General features: G+C 43.8%; 1 protein-coding gene across 14 annotated transcripts in view; it reads left to right on the forward strand.

Annotated features, from left to right (window-relative positions):
• The window catches only part of FOXP1 (forkhead box P1), a 389,271-nt gene that overhangs the window by 192,699 nt on the left and 184,355 nt on the right, over nucleotides 1-12,217 (forward strand). Inside the window, exon 1 of one of the 14 annotated variants that reach the window (XM_075158630.1) lies at nucleotides 2,615-3,621. The exons of the other annotated variants lie outside the window; for them this stretch is intronic. The gene's annotated coding sequence lies outside the window, so the exon portion shown is untranslated. Of the gene's footprint in view, nucleotides 1-2,614; nucleotides 3,622-12,217 lie in introns of those variants that run through there. 14 annotated transcript variants of the gene reach the window in all.

The raw sequence follows: 12,217 nt of genomic DNA on the forward strand, positions 1-12,217 counted from the left end.
CATAACACTGTGGCATACAAAGAAATCATGTGAAATAAACAGGGCTCTTTTTATAGCTGCTTACTATTATGGTTAGATATTTTCATAGTTTAATACCTCTGGAAGTAAAGCCCGTCTCAAGTTTTCAGCAGCAGTTGGCCTCTCAGAAAGCCATTGTTGTGTGGGTAACCAAGTTAACTAAAGATCATTATTAAAACCTTGCAATCCTTTCCTTACACAGGGTCCCATGACCAAAAATAGCTCGTGCAGTTGCCCACAAACATGCAAGTTAATAACTTCCTGGGTGAATAGTGTAAAAACTGCCGATTTCCCAAGCACGCACGTCACCCCTGCCTCCACCCCTTTACGGTACGCAGCAAACAAACGGGAGGGTCTGCTGTTCACCAACTGTCCAGCATTTAACGAGACATCAGTTTTTATGGTTCTCGCCTGCGCTTGGTCTCGGTTCTGCATTTCTCACATGCCATTTTGTTTTCCAGCAGCCGTGCCGTGGTAGCCTGACCACGCGCTGGCTGTGGCCGTGGTGCAGCGAAGTGCTGCCTGATGGCGATCTAACTGCCCCGCTGAATTTGTACCCCCCATTTCTGGGTCAAAACCACAGTAGTCATTCCCAACAAGCCTACTGTTCTGGCCACCAGCTATGGTGGCATGTAGGATTTCAGTTCTCCTCCTATACCTCTTCTACGCATGGCCAGTGCAAGGAAGAGCGTCCGTGGAGACAAGTACAAGCACAGAGCACGGCGTGGTTCTTGGCTTCCACAGAGCCCTTGCTTTTTACCCATAACACAAGAGTTGAGATGGTGACATATGCCAGCCAGTTCTTCAGGGTGGACTACATCAGAGTGCAATGTCAAATCTTGGGATCCACCTCTGAAACAAAATGTGCCCAGAAAAGGAAAGGCTTCCCTAGTTCCTTCTAGGCTGTCAGCCTAGACATGGGGTTCGTACGTGAGCACACATGGGAGACAAAACCCAGCAGCCGTTCCCTTGCTCGTGGTGCTCGGAGCCTGGAGCTACTCAGGTTGCTGGTGAAACCGGGTACGAGCTGACTCCACCCAAGGGCGCTGGGAGGGAAGGGGTTTCTCACAACACAGGGCAATGCAGACCAAACTCTCTGCAGGAACTCCAGGAGGTCAGAAATACTCTGGTATAATATTGGATAATTTAAGCCTTTAAAGCTCATGAAAAAAGAGTTCTTGACGTCATCTATTTTAGCAGTTTCCCTATGGTTCAACCCTTTCTCTTTCTTCTAAAGATAATGTATGTGTTGCTCTAGGGTGTCGTAGGCTGCAAAGGTGTTGTGTCTCTTCAGCTTCTGTAGGAATGTGTATGCTGAGCATCCCTCTCTTGGGTCATGGAGAGATTTCTGGCCCAAGCAGACAGATGATGGTAGGATGGACTGAGAGGTGGGGTAAGAGAATCTCTTTTGGTGCTTTTTAGTGTTTCATGGATGCAACGGCATTGTGTGTTGTGTGCTGTGCAGAAAGTTCAGTGTTAATCTTCTTGGGAGATAAAAATACTTCTTCCAAATTGATTTGAATACCTTGCCCTTAAAGAAACTGTGTTGTAAGAGTTGTCTTCACAAAGGAGATTTCAGACATGGTTTTTCCTACCCTCTTTGTCCTAATGAAACACATATCCTTCCTCCTCTCACAAGACTTTTTGAGTTTTTTCTGGATAAAGAAACTTGTTTATGAAGATATTCCCTGTATCATCCTCCCTCTTTAATCTGATCGTGGATTGCAATTTTCAGTAAGTTTCTCCTTCCACACTTTCCAACCCATGAACCTTTTCAACCCAATCAGGTGGGAAATTAAAAACAATACCAGTTCAGACGATGTACTGTGCAGCCCTGTTTGGGCATTTCTGTGTAATTCAGGATTGCTGATTTCAAAGCAGTTTTTCACATTGGGTAGCGGTAGCTCTCTGCAGAAAGTTATTTCGGGGAATTTTGAACTTCATGGGAGATGGACCTCTCCTTTTACAGCTTTGTTTGCAAACAGCTTTGTCCTTACCCTTTTCCAGCAAAACAAGTGTTTCTTCACAGAAATACTTTTGGTTGAAAGCACAGCCACTGAACCTCTCTCTAGAATTATAACTACAATAGATTAAAAAGTAATTTATCACATGCTAATATACTTACCCCATCAAAGTCATGGGCGTCAAGACATAGAAACAAAGACAGACCTCTGATCTCTATCTCTGTAATGCTTTTCAGCATAAAGTCTCTTACTGGTATCCGGAGAAGAAGCTCTAGGAATTTGTGATTGTATTTACCAATAGCTAAGGAAAACAGTTGTCTGTCACTGAAATTACCCAAGTGCCAGGCTCTTGCCCTTCCAAGTCTGACTGAACCAAGTTGACTGCAAGTTTCAGAGTGTGAAGATCCCCTGTTCCCATGCTTGTCAGTTTGTTCCCATTTGTAAACACATCTTTTCGTGGCTGTAGACGGTGGACAGGTATCTGTGATGAGAAACCCTGGGAAGTACCCACAGAGGCTTTGCTTTTCCAGCATGAGACACCCTCCTAGCAGTTCCCAGTGCCAGCGGCTGGCTCACCTGGAGAACATCCTGGAAAAGGCTGATGGTTTGGGAGTCCGGGTGAGTCTGCCTGTTGCTACTGGTCCTGAGTGTACACAAAATAAAATGGTACAAGTCAAGTAGCTGTTAGGGTTTCATTAATCTATAAGCCTTTAGTTCTCTTGGCTGTGCATGCCCTCTTCCAGCAGCAGTTTTTCCTGTGACTGGAGAATATGAATGTCTGTCTAAACTGGCTGAGTGGACAAAACAATGTGATGAAATCGCATTGAACAAACATGCTTCAAGCAGAAGAGTGAAGTCTATCAAGCTAAGCCGTTAGTAAAAGGAGTTGGGATAAACCACGCTCTCAGCCCCTTCCCTTGCTCCTGTTATCCCTGTACCACCTGGGGACTATACGGAGCAGCAGTATAGGTACGCACACGCTGCACGGTCACCGGCTCTTCCCTGTGACGTACGCCTGCTTCAGGTGGGAGTCTTCAGCTCCGGTCGTGTTGAATTTGGCTTTGCGTTGGCTTCTCCTCCAAATAAAACACTTACCCTAAGGATGGCCTTTCAAAAGATCATGTTCTTTTTCCAAAGAACTGCAAATTCTTGAGCTGGGCTGTAGTTTCCTGAGACCATCACTTTGAGGAAGCTGACTGAAACAAATGCTGCTTTCAGGTGCATGGCCTAAATCAAAAGCAGCTCTGTTTGAGTTCTCTGAAGTTCGTCAGGGTTTTACCATTATTAACAACCATATGGTCCCAGGCAATGGTCTTCTGTTTTGCCCGGGGGAAGGGCAGTGTCTGCTGGCCCTGTGCTCTTCTGCTGCAGGGATACAGCGTGCGAAGGCCAGCCACAAGCAAGGAGGGTTTCTTGATGTGGCTCCAACAAGTGCATGCCCGGTGGCCAAGGCCAGAGCTGTCGGAGATGGGGCAACCAGTCTTGTCCTCCTTGCGCAGATGCCTGTGCAAGAGAGACCGACCTGGAGGCAGTCTGCCAGCTGGGGAGACTCACTGGTTTCTTTGCAAACAGAATCTACCCTTGCACTTTGGGAGGAACAAGAAGGCTATGTACGAAGTTTCCTAGGCTTCACGCTGAGGTAAGGCTTGCAGCGTATGTTCAGCAAAGCTTAGAGACCCGTAGTTCAGCTCTTCCAGCTGTGGGATATTTCTTGTGTTCGTTGGCGTCTCCTTTTGCAAAGGCAAGATTGAATGTGGGTGGATGCGCTACAGGCTGCATGAAGGAAGCCAATACGAAGGAATGAGCAGTCTTTCCCAGCGAACGGGGAGCTTTACATTGCTTTTACAATGAAACAAATATAAAAAGGAAGAATGAAATGATAATAAGCTAAATTGGTGCCAAATGTACGGGATTCCATGTGTGTGCAGTAAAGGGAAACCCAGCTCCTGTAGTGTTCCCTTGGAAAATGACTTGTTCTGTATTTAGAACCCATATGCAGGATGACCATATAAATGTGGTTAAACGGCATAGGATTCTGATCAAAGGGGCAATTACGAGTAATAAAATAGGAAATATAATTATTGCTACCATTTCAGATCTTATAGCCAGGGAGTATCTTAGCAGCTAGACAGAGAAAAAGCCTTTAACATTAAGAGAAGAAAAGAAGAAAACCCCCAGATTTCAGCTTGTTGGGCTCTATAGAAAAAGAGAGTTGAAAAGTAAAGATACATTTCCTCGTATCTCTGAATTCTCAAATAAATAATAATTAGAGGGGTTGTGAACAACCTGATTGTTGGCTGAGCTGAATCACAGCAGAAACTGAATTACCAAGTTCTGCACAGGAAAATTTACCAAAGTCGGAGCTGTAGCTGGGTTATTTTCACCAAATGTCCAGCACATATGCTGCGCTTGCTTTTATTGTTCACCGTTATGGTGTCATGTCTCGCTAGATTGTGCTTTGCTACACACCTCCACCCCCTAACAAACTGGCCCTATATATGCATGTAGGCAGAATATAGGGAATTAAGCTGTGTGACAGTGAACTTCTGGGGTTTTTTATATGCTTGACAAATGTTTTTTAAACACGGTATAAATACGTTGTACAGTAGAATTGAAGTGTTCGAGGGGCACGTTTTACTCCCAAAAGAAACGTGTGTGTTTTGGCTTCGTATTCCTCTGTATTTTTTTTTCCCCCTAAAAGAAATATTTAATATTTTAACGACACCTATGTTTAGATAATACAGGTTTGGATAGCATTCTCCTCTGTCTGTTGTAGAGTTCCTGCCGACACGCCTGGACAAACCTCACCACCTAAAACCCTCAGGCCAGATTTTGGCACTCGGTGTCCTCGGAGGGCGGGATTGTAGCTGTTAATCCTGTAATAGTCAGATTCTTCAAGGTAGCATCTCTGTCCTCCCACGGGTTAGATTCTCAGTTTTACCTGACAGCGTGAATATTTCTCTTCAAAGGCAACGTAAACCCTTCTGCAGGCTCTGTTCATCCTCGCTTCCCCTCGCCGGGTCTTGCCCGGGCGCCTCTCTTGTTCCTCGGCCTTTTTGCCGTAGCCATCTTCTTCCTTTCTGGTTCCTTGGAGAAAATACTGTATTTGTAAGGGGCCGTCCCTCCTAACCCCATTCCCTGTGGTCTTGCTACAGAGGCAGCTCCGGAGGAAGGGCGAGGGTGGCCGGGCTGATCCCATCGCTCTTCAAGATCGCGAGGTCGTGCATTCGGTCCCCTTGCAGAAATGCCAAAGCCTATTTAGAGTCAGACATGTAAATATTCCGCTCAAAAATAATAATTAAAAAAACAGCCTGGTGACCGAGTTCTCCGCAGGAATGGGAACGTCGGCGGGCATTGGCTCTCACCTGTTTTGATAAGGCGTTGCGTTTTCAGCGGGTGTTTATAAGCTCCAGATACCTGGGCTGAAAATAGCTTCCCCGTCCTTCCCTTCCCGTGGGTGGGCGAGTGGCTCAGAGGCACGGCAAGGGACGCGGGCGCCTTATCCCACCTCCCCCCTTGACTTTCCCAGTTACGTTAGCGACCGGTAAACGCTTCAATACACGCTCGGCTCCATCACGCCCATCCACGTGTTAAACTCTCCGATGAACGGGGGCTTTCGCCTCCCTGCGCCCTACGAGCTTCAGATCTACTTCACGGAGCTGTTGTAAGCCCTAATTAATTGTGAGGCACTCGGTATCCCGCAGATATATGGGCCCCGAGAACTGTTGTGAGCTTTTGTTTTCCCCCTGCAGGGTGGCAGCCCTCCTTGCCCCCGTGCAGCCGGAGCTCCGGCCGCGTTTCAGCCTGGCATCGCACCTGAAGGCTGTGGGCTCTGTATCGCACGCGGGGGAACTTCGCTCGCGCGAGAGGCTTTGCTACCTTAGAACACCCCCTCCAGAAAACTGCAGGAAAAACGTTTCGTTTCAGTAGTATTTGGGGTGGAAATATGCTGTAGATTAATCCTCTTTGGAAAGAGATTAAGAAATGTTCTCTCCTCCTCCCTCCTCATGTAAGAGTAGGTAATGTTTATTCTTTCTTTATTAACTACAGACGTCAGAGAAAAAGGACTGTTGCCCTTTGATTTTATTTACACGGCAAAAGTGAAAACTTGTTTGATCATATCATGGCTGTTTAGCTTCAGCGTAAGAGTGGAAGGGAACCTGTTTCCAGGTCCTATCATGTCTAAATATAATTTTTCTTCTATTTAGTTATCTCTGAATTTTAAATGCAACATCCTTGGCCTTACTTATTTGTCAGGTTGAGTGAAATTGCTTCATGCTCTGCTTACGGAAATAAGCTGTTTAAAATGAAATTGTCTCCGAGAACTAAGGAATTTTTGTGGCTGTCGAGTCCTGATTTTCACAGAAATGATCCATTATGGAGCAAAAGCTGTTCAGAAAAGTTGCTTTTGCTTTTCAGCGAGGCAAGAGGAGGCCTGGGGTTTGAGAGACTCTTGTTAACAGTCATGTTCTTGGTCAAGACGTTTTTTTTTTAACTTGTTTCTTGCAGACTTCTCCTAATAAGGTATAACTTGCTGGAAACAGAGGATTACTCACGTGAGTTTTACTGCGTGCAGCCAGCAGGCTCACCTGAGCATCCGTGCTCAAAATTGCCTACGTCGTTCAGTTGCGAAAGCAAAGACCTGCAGCAGCCGTATGCCCTGCTGTAGTGATGCCAGTCGTGAAAACACTCATTTTTCAGGGATCTCTTTGAAAATATTACTTGTTAACAGAATAAATGCGTAGTTTTCAGCTCCCGCTAGGAGAGTAGTATGTCAGTTTTGGGTTTATTTGGTGGTCTTTTGGCTGCTGGGTTTTACTGTTTTGTGATACAAAGCTGTCTCTGGATGTGCTATTGCTTAAATCCTAGATGTGGCTATGTGAGCACGGCAACCCGAAGAGCCCAATCGGGTGCTAAACAACTGCGATTCTTCAAAGAAAAAAGCAGGGGCAGGGGCAGGGGCAGGTGGGGCGGAGGGCTGCCCTTACCTCTGGGAGGTGCTGCGTGCGTTCCAGCGCAGGTTGGTACGCGGGTTCAGCTTTCCTGGCACCGCAACAGTTCCTCTCTCCCACTTACCCCCGCGATTTCCCTGCATTTACTGTCCTGGAGGTAGGTTCAGAGGAGAACACAAAAGCTAGCCGTTTTGGAAACTGTACAGTTTCCTCGGCACCCATTAAACCCTGAAACCGCACCGTGCCTAACTTGAAAGGCTGGAGGCTTTGCCCGTTTCTAACGGTTCAGCTTTTGCCGGTGGCACTTTCTGCTCTCAAGTATTGATCTCTCTTGCACCTTAGAGAACTTAAAACTGGTTAGGAAGCTTTAATTCAGTGCGGTATCGCAGCGATCGTTTGCCTTACTTAAATATATGATGTAAAGACTAGATGATGATCTAAAGTTGACAGGAAAAGTAGTATTAATCAGAGGACCCTGATGATGCAATTAGCCTTGAGAGGGAAGCTTCAGCGGTTTGTACAGCCATCAAAAATGGAAACACTTTTTTGTTAATAGAGACTATATTTTGCCCTTTGGTAGACTCTGCACCCTCACCTGATGATGGTTGCACAGAATTCAGCTGATGAAACTTTAGGCAATTTTATTCCTTTCGGTCGTACTCGTGACATTGACAAAGAAACACGGATGCGGAAAACAGGAGAAAAAGCTGTGGTTTATTTGCATATTCTATAAGGATATTGTTGAGACAGTCTGATGAAATTTGAATAAATATAAGGATTTTCAGAACCTTTTTTTTTCCCAACAACGTTCAACATTAAGTATATACTTAAGCAGTAATGACTATGAAGCTATGCTTTGCATTCATGAACACACACAGTAGGGTTACGCTTCAGCACTAGGTGAAGCCAAGATTTTCTGAATTATGTTTCATCTGGGAATTTTTACCTTTTTTTCCTGTTTATGACAGTCATTTTATCTGGTTTTGTAATGAGGTCATGAACAGGTGAATGTAAAATAATACTGGTAAGCAGAGCGATTTCTGTGTTAATGATTAGGCTATTTTTTAAATTAAAAAGTTCTGGTATTTGAAAGCATGCTCTGTACTTCATGAACACTTGCCAATTAATCAGAATGAAAGATTTTAGTGCTGCCTGATTATGTACAGATGAATATAGTTCAGTGTCTACAAGATGTAGGGAGAAATTGGTCTAGTGATTAAGATTGGTACGCGTGAATGTGTGTGCGGGGGGGAGGTGTCTTTGTTGTCTCATTTTTTCTTTTGTTTCAGTACATAACACAGAGAAATAGCTCTGACCTAGTGTAGCCATGTACTTAACTCCTTTCCCCAAAAGGTAAACTTTGCCCCTTTGTAAAATACTGTATTGCTTATTAAACCAATAACCTTTAAAATATGAGACGTCTGGAAAAAAAAAGCAAGCCCCACACTAAAAACATTTTATAGGAGAATCCTCTTACAGCACATTTAAAACATCTTTTTGTGTTTCCACATATCAAGCTACTTTATGGACTTTTTGCTGTGGCATTGCCCTTCAACAAGAAGCTTTTTCCATTTTGTACCATAAAGAATATTATTTTTCTGCCAGCCAATTTTCTCTGTTAGTCACTAATTGGCTACATAAATCTCGGGTGTTGAGAATGAGGAATGTTTCAGTGTCATAGAGTGTAATCTTCACCCTTATTTACCAATTCATTAAGATTCATTGATGCAGGATCGGTGAGAGGAAATGACAACATAAATCAGACCTCCAACATAATGACCCTAATCAGTTGGGAATTGCTGGAAATGTCATGATGAACTATGTCCTTGTATTAGTGCCACTGTACATTGTCATTGCGCTGCTTTATGAGTGGGACGCATCCTCCTGACACTGACTGTATTTAACGAAAAAGAGTTGTTAAAAAGCTGATTCCATTAAAGCTATGAGATCCATACAAGGTCCTGTAGTATTTAGCCTTGTGCCCTTTACCTTCATTGTAACTGCTTAATGGAGCTGCAGTTTAATGCACATTTAGAGTACACCTGAGTAAAAACTCGCCAGAAAAAGCAAGTTGATTTATAGCTTGTTATGTCCTTATTTAACCCAATAATTTCAGTGCTTACAGTGAACTGAAAACAGTCAGTTCTCCACTTAGGTACCAAATCTCTTGTTACAAAACCGGGGAAATATCCCGCGCCCTGTGCCGCCTGCCTGCAGGATTTTACACAAGGCGATACCTGAGAGCCTGTCCGGAGCCCGGCTCCTTAGGCTTGCAGACTCAACTGAATGGTTTTTCCTATTTTTGTTACCATTGAAATGGCTCTTAAGATGAACATTTATAAAGAGCTAAGTCTTCAAGGGATTTGAATGTGCTTTTGATGGGGAAAAAATGTACTGATTTTTGGTAAATTGATTCTTACGCTCTTTTACTGAAAAAATAAAAGTAAAAAAAAAAAGTCTGATCTGCTAAGACCCTCTCTCCCTCTTTTAAACATACTAATTGAATGAAATATAATTAAAGCAGGCTTGAGTAGACCAGGCAAAAAAAGTCTTCCTTTTGCTCTAGTAACAACGTACTAGGTAAACACAGCTCGGAATGGAGAGATTAAAACATCTCCAGAGTTAGTTTATAGCTCTTTGGTTGTAATTTTTTTCTTTTACATTGAGCAAGATGGTAACCATTTTTTTTTTTTTTTTTTATCTAGAAAATCTTTAATCTATGGTACAAGGCTCAGGAAGACCTGTAACAGAACAAGACAAGTTTACTTAATCTTGACAGCTTTGGGTGTAATCTTACTCTGCTTGTGACAAGTCAGACTTTAAGATTTATAACTCCTTAATCAAATGTCTAGAAGACTCAGAAAATGTTATCGTAGGACTTCCTTTCACATGACTTACTGAGAACTCAATAGACCGATAGATAAGTACTAGCATAAGCTTGGACCCTGCAGTAATTTTGAATTGACTAACAGTTTTGGAAAATGTCTGTTTGTTTTTTACGTGTCCCTTCCAAGATCCTGTTGTACTTCTTACACATATTTTTGAATGATAAAACAGCCCAGCAACAACAACAAAAAAACAGCACGAGAATTTCCAGTTGATGATGTCAATAACTTTGTAGCCCATATCCAAGCATTATTGAAATTTCTTACCATACAAAGTAATATGTGGAGCGTGTAGATGCATATATACAAATGTCCATGCACACATACATTATATGCCTTTTCAAATATAACAGTCTGTGTTTTCTCACATTAAGGTCAACAAAATTAGGTTGAGGCTGCATTAATCATGGTACATCTTATCCCTTAATTGAAGTTGCTACAGTTCTTCGTCTGGGCGGCTTTGCTGGGCCGTGACCATCTATGGGCCATCATGTTGGTAATTAATACTTTGTGTATTTGGTGGTGTTGAAGCTGTTGGCTGTGGTGCATGAAGCTGTGATGCTGTCCATACGGTTTCCCTTATATCCCTCCCTGGTGCTAATCACGGCTACCACCCACGGGATCTTCGAGGTTGGAAACTCCATGTCGGTTAGCAGTCCTGGGAGTGACATTCCTCAAGAAGCTCCTCTAGCTTCATACCTCTACGAAAGGTCTTACTTAAAGAAGGGAAGAAATAAATCCTGTGCTAAACCCACGTCTCTAAGAGGAGGAATGCCCGTAGCCTTTGCCAATGGCAAGGTGATAGGAAGCGGTGCGTGCAACCCACGCGCAGGCTGTGGCTGGAGGAGCGGAGGAGGCACGGGCGTTTGTTGCGTTGACACGATGAGGCTGCAGCCTCGACCGAGGGCTTCTCACGCTGCTCGCAAGGCCCGTGGCTCAGGCCAGATGTTTTGCTGAAGCGACTTGACTAATAGCTGGATGCATCAAAAGTAGGAGATTAGCATCTCTGTAATTTAAAGTATTTTCCTCCCTCCTCTCCCCTGAGTATACTGATGTTCAAGGCTGCCAAAAAGTGCCTATAGTCTTGCCTTTTAAGCCAAAAGCATATGAGAAGGACTGTTTTAGATATCTTTAGATGCCCAGTTTGCTGTATGGTGCATAACCGTGGGTACATTGCATTGCCTTAGCTGTTCCATATGCAGATATTATGCCCATTTTGTGAGTAAGTGTCTGTGGAGCTGCTTGAACACAGATTTTTATTACTGCTTGTTGGAGTCAGAATTTTGTACTCTTGTCTTCCAAACCCGTGTTTCATCCAGCAAGCCCTAAAAGGCTTGTGAGACCATCACCTTTGCGTATTTTGTCTGAAAAGTCTTCGCGCGTAGTTCCGCGTGCCAAAAGCCACATACTATGTTTTCCTAAAAATTACGTTCAAGTTGCCAAAAAAGCGGTGGGAACTTGCAATTTCCGAGTTACAAGTTCACACGCCAACTGCGAAAGGAGAAAAGCCGATGTGCGAGGTTTTGCAGAACCCTCGATGTCTCCCTTCCGGCTGAGCTCTAATCTGTGCTCCCACCGGTGCCGTGGGAGCAGGCAGCCGGAGCAGGCACCGGGGCTGGCGGCTCCCTTCCAGCGTGTGGGCAGCCCCGCGCAGGCAAATGGCAAGGAAGGGGGAAAAAAAAAAAAGAGAGACCGAGATGCAAACTCAGACTTGTGAAATAATTTCAGCCATGCCTTGGCGGGTGGGGAATGGGGTTAGCTTGGTCTTCGGAAAAATACAGGTTGGGCAATGAGAAAGGAGCGGATCACCGGCGGAGCAGATGATCGTTAAAACGTTCTCTCCTTCTGTGTATTTAATAAGTCGTGAAGCAACAGCTACAAGAGATCCCTTTGCTGATGCCCATGCTCCCCTCTCAATTACATAAAATAAGTTTTGCACATCTTAATTTTACATGCTTAAAATATTTTAGGATTTAACTTTCTTATTCCATTTTTTTAAGTCTTCAGCGGTTGCGTGTTTGACATGGTTTTGTTATCCTAGATGTTATGTTATGATCTGGCACACGGAGCATTAATTCTTTTATCAGCTCTATTTCCTTTAGAGTTGTTCATTTAATTGAGCTCCTCTGTGTATTTTACAAAACAAGATGCATACATTACAACTTGCAGACCTAGATAGTATTGTAACATGTTTCAGAAAAACAGCACTCGTTGTGGAAGTTGGGTGTTTGGTTTATTTTTCAGATGATGGGAGGAAGCAGTAGCAGAATTCTTGCATGCATAATCAGTAGGAACTTTCCAGAAGCCCTTTATTCTAGCTATTTTCTTTTAAAGCTGTGTTTACTCTAAGAATTCGGCTGAGGCAGTTGAAATATGTGGCTGCAGCGTAGAACAACAT

The sequence above is a fragment of the Calonectris borealis genome, chromosome 10, assembly GCF_964195595.1.
Source record: "Calonectris borealis chromosome 10, bCalBor7.hap1.2, whole genome shotgun sequence".
Lineage (NCBI taxonomy): Eukaryota > Metazoa > Chordata > Aves > Procellariiformes > Procellariidae > Calonectris > Calonectris borealis.